Source organism: Camponotus vicinus, unplaced genomic scaffold (assembly GCF_025532165.1).
Source record: "Camponotus vicinus isolate PSW18456_S1 unplaced genomic scaffold, iyCamVici1.0 SCAF_14, whole genome shotgun sequence".
In the NCBI taxonomy this organism is placed as follows: Eukaryota; Metazoa; Arthropoda; class Insecta; order Hymenoptera; family Formicidae; genus Camponotus; species Camponotus vicinus.
The window spans coordinates 10,337,906-10,349,716 of record NW_028141950.1 but is presented as its reverse complement, the minus strand read 5'-3'; positions in this window follow the sequence as shown (position 1 = coordinate 10,349,716).

Genomic DNA, 11,811 nt, shown 5'->3' with positions numbered 1-11,811 from the left:
ATAATAATTGTGTTACATTATAATATAAAAGTGTATTAATTATTCTTTTTATTATTCAGCTCTTGGAACAAAGGATGTGGCGAGCTGTTTTATCACCGGACGCAGGTGTTCGCCGTGCCAGGCAGTCGCGCCAGGCAGTCGCGCCAGGCCTTATCTTATCGCTGAGTGAGCTCATGTGCAGCTGCACCGGATGAAGCTCGGAGGGTCGTTTATCTTTTGGTGAGTGAATTTATAACGCTTTATAAATCGATTTAATAATTTCATTTGTTATAATTTATTCATATATTCCTTACTTGTTAATTGTATAGAATATATATATATATATATATATATACTTATATATATTGTTTGTAAAAGTTAATAAATGTAGTTGTTAAAAATTTTAACTTCATTATTGAATTTATTTTGTGATTATTTATTAATTAAATATGTATTATACATATTGTTATTTCTCTTTTGAAGGCTTGAAAGTTTGCTAAAAAAAGTTGCATTACTGTTGGATCTTGTTAATGATATGGATTAATTTAACACATAATATATATATATTCTTTTATAATTTATAATTTCGTAATAACTTATTACTCTTGCAATAAGAAGGCGCTCTTTATAATATTCATACATTATATATTCGCGAGTCCCCTTCGCATTAAGACTCGGCGCGGACGTCGAAAACATTAGGGGAGATAACAAAGTAATAGGGGAGATAACGCGGTACGCTGGACTTAGCCTTGTGCTCTTATAAGGAGACTTATTATTCGTCTCAATAATAAAATCATGCATAATGAATTTTATAAGACCATATATTCATTATTATTATTAATATGTATATTTATTACCTTGTATTATTATTATTTAAACTTTATTTCATGTGTGTTAAATATGTGTAAAGTTTTGTTATAACAAAATTTATTTAGTAGCTATTTATATAGATTTATAATTCTGCACGCAGTAAAGAGTTATGTATGAGCTTTATTTTGCATTATTGGTTTTATTAAGTTAGAAGCTTTATTATTTATAATTATTAATAATTTAAATAATTTAATATATTTGTCTTCAAAATTTTATCATATGGATTTAATACATTTCTTTCGTTATTCGATTTCCTTATTTTATGTACTTATATGCATTTATAAAATATTAAACTACTTTTCTTTGTAATGATTTTAAAATTTTATAATAATGTCTTGGATTGATTTTTATAAGGTGTTTATCATATTTTATGTTAGGTTAAATTTCTATTTGATCAGATATTATTTGTTATATTAATTAATTATTATAAGTATTTTCCTTCTTATATATTTGTCTTATATAGTTATTATATTTTTCAGATATTTTATAAAACGACATTCTATACAGAAGATATTCGAGGGTGCATATCGTTTACAGCTTGGCTGTATTTTAATCGACAATATAGAACGTTTATTAGACTATTGTCGGAGCGGATCAAAATACTCACATATGATCATCTGGCCATGACTTGTTAACTCTATGCACCTCTAATTGCGGATAAGTTTTGGATATTTTGAAATATTTTAATATTATTTTGAATGTGCTTGACTTGATAACTGTCGGTCATTTATTAAATATATATATATTAAATAATGTTGAGCTTTCACATAATGAAAATGGTTTATTATTTGGTTATCATTGCTTACTTATTATATTTTAATTGTATATAAAATTTTGCAATTAAATAATCAAAATGAAAAATATATGTATTATTTGGCAATAATGGGTGGATAAGAAATTAGATTTTATATAATTTATTATTATATAGTGAAGTTTTATTTGAATAAATACGTATATGAAGAGATTTTTATAATGTATTAATTATTATGTTCTTATGCTTAGAGTTTAAACGTGTTATTATTTGAATTTTTCTTATTTGTCTAGGTTGCATTTACATATATAATATATATATATATGTTGGAAGGGATATGGACCAATGGATTATTCACGGATGACAGACAGGCTTAAAGCATATAAGAATATGCAGCATTGAATGGGTTGTGAGGCCGTTGTGTAAATTATTTCGGAAGTTTATTTCGTAAGTTTATTAATTAAGAGTCTTATTTAATTGTATAATGTATTTATAAAATATATATATATATATAAGATATATATATATATATATATATATTTATGTATAATATTCATATATGTACCTTTATTATTTTAATGCATTATCTTTTAAATTTTTATTAATAACTACATATGTATTTATACTAATAACGAGGGTGACAAGTCTGTCCGAGCTTGTTTCGCGATTTAATTCTTATTAATTTTTACATATGGTATTACGTATAGCGCTGTCTCTCTCACTCGCGCGAGTCACCCGATAGTGCGGTCTCTCTCACTTTCACGTACTACTATCTATTGAGGTCTCATGTATAAATTTCGATAGATGTAGTCGGTTGATTATATATTTGAGGAGGCATATTTGTAGTTTGTTATTGAAATATATTTCTACGGAATTTTATTAATAAATATATTTTTATTTTTCCGTATAGCGTTTTCGTTAGTGATGAAAATATTGGGACACCCGGTGGACAACCAAGTGAAGGCTATGTTTATAGGGTGACTTATTATTCTGCATGTAGCAAAGAGTTATGTATAAAATTTTATTCATACTAATTTCTTGACATTTCTTTATTATTTAGTTATTATTTAGTAGTTATTATTTAATTTAATATATTTATTGTTGAAATTTAATATATTAATATTTGATTTATTATACTTCTTTTACTATTTGATTTCTTTTACTCCTATATAATTATATACATTTATAAAATATTAAACCTTTTTAATATAGTAATTTTGATCAATCAAACTTTTATAATGATAATAGATTTTTGTATAGATTGATTTTTTAGTATATTTTTGTTAAGTTAATTTTTCATACGGCCAAATATTATTTGATTATTATTTTCAGTTGCTGGGACTTGGAATTCTTGCTACTTATTTATAACAAGCTGTCTTACATTATTAGGAAGAGGATAAATATTATATATATAGGATCATAAAAAGTGTGTAAGTATGTATTATATTTTGAATGGTTTATTTAATAATTTCTATAGTAGATTTTCTTATACATTTATTATATTTTTCAGGTATCAAGACTCTGAGGAAAATTACTTCCTGATAGTGAACATATATATATATTTACGGGAACTCAACGAGGACCAAAAATTAAAATAATCTAGGATTTTTAAAGGAAATTCTTGCTTGATTAATTATATTTTGTTCATTAATTATATTTTATTCATTAATTATATTTTATATATATATTTTATTAATTATATTTTATTAAGAAATGTTTAAACCATTAATTTCTGAAAGAAGCTCGTTACTTTATAAAAGATTATTATTTGGTTATTATTGGCCATTTACATTTTGTAATTAAATAGTCAAAGTTAAATGTTATTCAATAATAATTAGAGTTTTATACAGACATATTTGGCCAATGGTATTAATGTACAATAAAGATTTATTATAACGCTTAGAAAAATATTTATTCAAGGAAAATTTATTAATTTTGTTTCTCTTGAATATAAAAAATATATATATATATTGTTAATTATTTTATTACGGATTATAATTACTGATTTTTAAAGCGTATTGTTTTAGTAACAATTATTATTCATGGGTATTAATTTTTGATTGACTTGGTACATTTATTTATTGTTTCATATTCTTATATGTACATAGAATATTAACTTTATAACTTTCCTTTTGTTATTGATGATTCTTTGTAAATTTTCGTACTAATATTTTATTCGTATTAATATTTTATGTGGCTCACTTTCGGAGCATTTGTTAGCATTTTTACTGTAGGTTATTTATCCCAAAATATTAATTAATTGTATGATTTTCAGGTTTCAAATTTTATAATCGCTGCATCTCTTTTATGACAACTGAACATACTATTTATTATACGCATGGGCTCAAAATCATTTATTAATAGAATTTAGGTGAGTATCGTTTGATAAAATATTTTGATTTATGCCTTTTCCTTTGTAGTAAGCGCATATACACGCGTAGGGATATCCTTTCTTGGTTATATTATTGCCTTGGTGTTGTAAATTATTTAAATTTGCCAATGTCTAACACAGATTTAATTTTGTTTTTCCCTTAAATGAAAGGGTTAACTATAGTACTTTTTTATATAACAGGTATATTTACCTTTACTTTAGAATATATAATTATTTTGAATGTACAATTACTGTTAGTATAATATAGTATTATTTCTTATATGCTTTATATTTATTTTATTAATTAATTGGGGGTTATCATATATAGAATATATGTAATAGCATAGATTTTTATAGTAATATTGTTTCTTATGTTGTTTGTAATATCTTATGAATAACTTTAACATGATTATATAAAATGTGGTTAATCAAAGAGAGTTAAGGAATTGTTTCTATTATTACTTTATAATTTTCAGGTGGAGAATGATGTCTTATTGGATGACCTAGCTGGTTCATGACTGTTTCCATGTTTCGTTGCTGTGGGGATTTCATGGATCTTTATAGTAAAATATATATATTCTTATATAACGTATCTCCTGGTTGCGCATCGTGGCTTTGACGAAAATTACTTGTAAATTACTTGATCTCAGAAAATTTTAATAAGGTTATGAGTCTATTTCTAACAAATTTTAATTTCATTATTATAGTATTTTGAGATATATATATATATATATTTATTATTCCGATTAGTTATTGATTAAATATACTTAGTTAGGTAAAATTTTCGTGATATTCATATAATAACTTATACTTAAATTTATCGCAAACTGCTTTTATCACGAGTGCGTTGTTCAGAGTCATTTGTTTTACATTTTAATTTTATAATTAAATAATCAAAGTAAATATATTTGTTATTTGATAATAATTAAACTTTTATATATATATATATATGTGTTCGATGGTGTTAATGTACTATAAAGATTCTTATTATTATAATCAGTCAAGGAAAATTTGTTAATTTTATTTCTCTCGAATATGTATATATATATCGTTAATTATTTTATTATTAATTATTACTGCTGGCTTCTAAAGCGAAATTAATTTGTCATTTTGGTAATAATTATTATTCATAGATATTAATTTTGACTGACTGTGTATTTATTTATTGTTCATTGGTTTATATTTCGTACGCGTGTAGAGTGTAGAGTATTAACTTGATAATTTAACTTTTAGAAACCTTATATTTGATGTACATGTGTTTTTTATTGTTTATTGATTTATGTCTTTATTTATCTAAATACTAATTAGTTATATTATTTTCAGGTTTCGGGATTTATGGCTATGGAAATTTTCCCATGCCAAATTTACCAGAAGAATGGAGGAATAAAGGAACGCACAAGAGGCTATAAGGTCAGTCACCGACGGATTTGTTCGTATACCGATTCATACGAAGTCTTGTTGCAAATGTTTTTGACGGTTACATTATTTAGAGTGATTTGCTGAGAGTTTTTCTTGATAATAAAATTCCGAATAAATTTCTTTTCTTAGTAAAGTTAATTATTAAGATAAATATCATTATATGCGACCAGTACTGCTAATTCATTGTAATATTTTTCTGGCTATATACCACATCAATCAATGTATTGTGTTAAAATTAAATTATGGCGATATGAATATATATATATATATATATATATATATATATATATACAGGGTGACCCATTTTAACTTAGGCAGCCAAATAACTCGAAAAATAAGCAAGATAGAGAAAAATGTTTTAGACAAAAGTTGTATGGTTTCGAGGGGGCCATAAGATGGTATCATTGGTTTGACCTTGAAGAGTCATTTGAAGGTCACGTGAAGGTCACTTTAATTTTTTTAAATGGAACATCCTATATATTTTTGTACATTCTTGTAGCTCATCTCGAGAGCTTTCCAAAACACTATAATTAAGTACATTTTCGTTAAGTACTTTTTGAGTTATGAGGCTTGAAATAATTTCTTAATTTTACATAAACCGTAAAATATCTTGTAAAATATTCATTTTTCGATTACCTTACCTTAATAGTTTTATGTACAAAATAATGAGAGGAATCAATTGGTGTAAAGAAAACACATAGTTGTTTCGAAGAAAAAATATGTAATTTGCAATTAACAATTCCATATTTTTTCTTAAAAACAACTATGTGTTTTCTTTACACCAATTGATTCCTCTCATTATTTTGTACATAAAAGTATTAAGGTAAGATAATCGAAAAATGAATATTTTACAAGATATTTTACGGTTTATGTAAAATTAAGAAATTATTTCAAGCATCATAACTCAAAAAGTACTTAACGGAAAGGTACTTAATTATAGTGTTTTGGAAAGCTCTCGAAATAAGCTACAAGAATGTATAGGGCTACAAAAATATATAGGGTATTCCATTTAAAAAAATTGAAGTGACCTTCACGTGACCTTCAAATGACTCTTCAAGGTCAAACCAATGATACCATCTTATGGCCCCCTCGAAACCATACAACTTTTGTCTAAAACATTTTTCTCTATCTTGCTTATTTTTCGAGTTATTTGGCTGCCTAAGTTAAAATGGGTCACCCTGTATATATACAGGGCGATCCTGAAAAACGTTATGTCTTTAAAATGACGTATTCCTGACACCATTCTAAGACAATTTTTCCTTTACCAAAATTTGATTTGAAGCGTAGTTTTTGAATTATGAGCAAAAATAGATAGTAAATCACGTATCGGGTACAGAAGGCAGGCAGGAGCGGCGCGGCGTGCCGCGAGCGCGGGCGCAGCTGACCTCCCGATGGGTGATTATCACCGCATGAGTCGCTAACTATTTTATCTTATAACAAAAAATTATGCTTTAAATAAAATTTTGGTAAAGAAGAAAATGTCTTAGAATTACGTCAGAAATACGTGTTCCTTAAAATAACGTTATTTTAATAATGAAAAGTTGTTCCGGATCGCCGGCCGTCCGACGTTGCAATCAGCTGATTGCTACACGCGATGTGTGTATGGCGGAGTGTGTGCGTAAGAGAGAGAGAGAAAGAGAGAGAGAGAGGGAGGGTAGGAGGGACAGACATTCATACACACGCACGCACTTTTTTCTCGCTCTCTTTCTCTCTTTTACGCAACACTCATACACTCTCTCATTCAGTCTCTCACTCACACTCTCTCGGTCACTCACTCACTCACTCACCTGCTTACTCACTTGCTCACTCACCTTGTAGCAGCGTAGCGAATCTTCATGCTATGTATTGTTGTTATCTGCTGCACGGTTATGATTGCTAGAGATGCGCGACACATCGAAATTTTTTCGATTATTAATCTCACATTCGATTGACACAATACAGATTACACGATAACGAGTTTACTGTTTATTCACTCACTATTGATTTATCGATACCAAAAATTACTTTCAAAGAAACGCGAATGCAAACAACACATGACTCGACGCGAAGCGACGGACCGCGGAGACTGCGCGACCACAAGAGTTATGTTGCCAGAAACGCGACACGCGACATCTAACAAACGACTTGCGCGTGGCGCGTGATTGACGCGAGATAAGACGAACGATCGGCTAAAACCTTCGCATTGCGAATGCGGTAGAAAACATGAAACGTATAATGACATACTTAAAAAATTAATTATTTATTATAAATAATAACTATTTCTAATTATAATAAATAATTATTATTTTAAAAAGCATGTGTTGTACGTTATTACGTTTTCGAAATTATTGCATTCACGATGCGAAGATTTAAGTCAATCGCAAGAATAATGTAATTTTAATTACGTCACGTGTCGCGTTTCTGGCAACATAACTCTTGTGGTCGCGCAGTCTCCGCGGTCCGTCGCTTCGCGTCGAGTCATGTGCTGTTTGCATTCGCGTTTCTTTGAAAGTAATTTTTGGTATCGATAAATCAATAGTGAGTGAATAAACAGTAAACTCGTTATCGTGTAATCTGTATTGTGTCAATCGAGTGTAAGACTAATAATCGAAAAAATTTCGATGTGTCGCGCATCTCTAGCAATCATAACCGTGCAGCAGATAACAACAATACATAGCATGAAGATTCGCTACGCTGCTACAAGGTGAGTGAGCAAGTGAGTAAGCAGGTGAGTGAGTGAGTGAGTGACCGAGAGAGTGTGAGTGAGAGACTGAATGAGAGAGTGTATGAGTGTTGCGTAAAAGAGAGAAAGAGAGCGAGAAAAAAAGTGCGTGCGTGTGTATGAATGTCTGTCCCTCCTACCCTCCCTCTCTTTCTCTCTCTTTCTCTCTCTCTCTTACGCACACACTCCGCCATACACACATCGCGTGTAGCAATCAGCTGATTGCAACGTCGGACGGCCGGCGATCCGGAACAACTTTTCATTATTAAAATAACGTTATTTTAAGGAACACGTATTTCTGACGTAATTCTAAGACATTTTCTTCTTTACCAAAATTTTATTTAAAGTATAATTTTATGTTATAAGATAAAATAGTTAGCGACTCATGCGGTGATAATCACCCGTCGGGCGGTCAGCTGCGCCCGCGCTCGCGGCACGCCGCGCCGCTCCTGCCTGCCTTCTGTACCCGACGCGTGATTTACTAACTATTTTTGCTCATAATTCAAAAACTACGCTTCAAATCAAATTTTGGTAAAGGAAAAATTGTCTTAGAATGGTGTCAGGAATACGTCATTTTAAAGACATAACGTTTTTCAGGATCGCCCTGTATATATATAGACTCAGTATTTTTGCTATTGATTTATGAAGTTTCATAAGCAATTTTAATGTAGTTGTGTGGCTTTTGCAGCCTTATTAAAATTGTATAAATAACAATTATATATATATTGAAATTCTTTTACGATTATTATAAATGACTGTTTCAAAGAGCCTATTACTTTTCCTTGATTGATAGATGTGTATAAGTCCAGCTTTCGGTTAGTACTGGTGATTACTAGTATTTTGACTATATGAGAACTGAATATTATTAAATTGACGTATATATATTGATTATATATAATATTATGACGCAAATATATAGTGATTATATATGATATCTCGCAAAGGTTATATAGGATGAGAGAATTGGTAGGGATTATATTTTTATAAGTAAGATTTTAAATTTTTTCGTTGCGGGACGTAACAGCGATTCGACGTACGGCGTTTCATGAAATTGTTACGCGAAGTGAAACAAAAATATGTGCGCCGGTATTAGTAAAGCGTAGATTTATCAATAACAGATATTCGCTACCGTACGGATATGCGACGGTATAACAATATTCTTATTTCTTGTGCGTCTTTTCCTTTTTTAAATAAAAGTCGCGTATTTTCCGATTTTATTTTAAAAAATAGAATTATAAATATTGTAAGTAGCATAAGAAAAAATGTAAAATTTATAACAATATAAATATAATTCTTCTTTGTATATATTTCTGTATATTAATAATGAGCAAAAATTGTATAAAAAATGCCTGGTTTTGAAAAATATTAATAAATGTGAAAATTTTTTATCTTAATTCGTGTTTAATACTTTTAGCTTTTCCCTTCTTCCTTTATAACACCCCCGCCTCGCGTTCAATCATCCGCATGTTCATCTTTTTACCTCTGTAGTGCAATGTAGTCTAATTATAATAATTATTGTCTCCTGCTGAGATGCTTTGTCTTTTTTTTTCCGATAAAGCGCGTCATGAACCGTTCGAGCGGAGGGGCTTGTTTCGATATTCCATAGCGAGCCCCGAGACGGAGTGGGGAGGTAAGGATTGTTTCTTCGAAACATATACCGCCGGCTACCCTCCGAAAGTCGGTAGGTGGGGGGTTCGTTCTGCCAAGACGTAGCGAGAGCGACTAAGGGCTAGATAACAGGAATTTGACTCGGAACCCTGTACAGGTGGGGCAGAGCTGGAGTGGGAGGAGGTTTGCTTTTTCGAGTCTAGTACCGTGGAGGTAGAGAAATAAAAATTTGATAAATCCCCGACATAGGAGGCGTCGACCAATCACAGCTCTGGGCCACTATGGTGCAAGCCAATCAAACTCTGGGCCACTATGGTGCAAGCCGAGTGGTGGGGGTTTGTTTTGACGCACCATAGTGGCCCATATCTATTAATGTATTTAAACTAATTATTTTTTTAAATAACAGCTAAAATAGGTTTATAAAAAAAATGCATATAACTTTTTTTGTAGTTTTTCAGCGGCTTTATATATAATTTTTGCTTAAAATTTTTTTTCTCAAATCCATATTTTTAGAGATAAAAAGCATTACAATTGTGAAATTCTTTTGTTTATAACTCTTTAATAAACAACGAGCGACGGCTAAAACCTTTTGGATGTTACTCAGGGCAGTGACCTTGACAACATATGTCAAGGTCAAGGTAATCGAGGCGGGCTCCCTTCATCGAAATATTTACCTGAATAGCTTCACCATCAGAAAATTCATTAATTAATGGAACATGTCCTATTTAATAGCATTTCATATTGTGCATCATTAATTTGTCCGACTCGCAAATTATTTAACAAATCAACGAATTCTGCATCATTCTGTTGACGCATATTGGTTTTCAGTTCACATAAACTAAAATATCGCCATAAATGTGGCTCTCCTTGAAAACATGCAGCTTGGTTAAAACATCAACTTCCTTTTACAGGTGGTAATTGCATAATATCTCCAAATAGCAATATATTAACACTACCAAATAATTCATTATTATTTTTAAATTGTTGAAGATAAAGAAGAATTGATCTTAACATTTCATACGATATCATCGATATTTCGTCAATAATTAACCATTTAATATGTCGCCATTTACGTCTTGCATCTTCGAGACGTTGCCCCGTTAACTGTCTATATACCGTAGGCTTTCCTTTTTCTATTGCCAAGAAGAACGCATTGTGTAAAGTACGTCCATTAATAATCTAGCTGCGACACCAGTTAGAGCAGTCACTTCAACGAATGTCGGTTTTAACAAGCGATCTATAGTAGGAACATAACATCGCTTAATTTGTTGTTCTATCATTTTTAAAAGAAACGTTTTTCCACATCCTGATCCTCCTGTAATAAACAATCGTAAAGATTCAATAATTTGACCTTGAATATCTTGTTTAATATGATTAGTAATTTTATTCTTTTGCAACTTTTTATGCGAAACGAGGTCTACCTCACATTACCCCTGAGTCAGTGCGAAACGGAGTCTATGATTCCTTGTTTCGTATGGAAAGTTACATACCCATGTGGAACCATACAATAATAGACCTCGTTTCGCGCTGACTCAGGGATGGTGTGCGGTGGACTTCGCTTCGCATGGAAAGTTGCAAACCCATGTGAAACCATACAATATAGACCTCGTTTCGCACTGACTCAGGAATGGTGTGAAGTAAACCTCGCTTTGCATAGAAAGTTAAAATAACCTTGACCTTCTTAGAAGTCAAATCAACATTGCTTAGGAATTCGTATAGTCGCATATTGCATATAATTCGTGGAAATTCTTTTGTTAATAACTTTTTAATAAACAACGAGCGACGGCTAAAATCTTTTGAATGTTACTCAGGACAGTGAACTTAACAACATATGTCAAGGTCAAGATGATTCGACCCTAGTGTCTTTTTCTAAAGTTTTATCGGGTTTTTCTTGCAAATACAAAATTAATTGTAAATGTGTGCAGAAAATGGAGGGAAAGAAAGAGAATTCCATTAAAAGTCAACGTCAGAGTTTAAAATATAAAAATTATAAGCAAAAAAAGGGAAAAGAAATAAATTTGAAAGATCAGATGGACTTATAGATTTGCAATAAAAGACGTTAGTGGTCGTTGAGTTGCGACTCTCAGTGGACTCCTGGTCTTTAGCATCGAG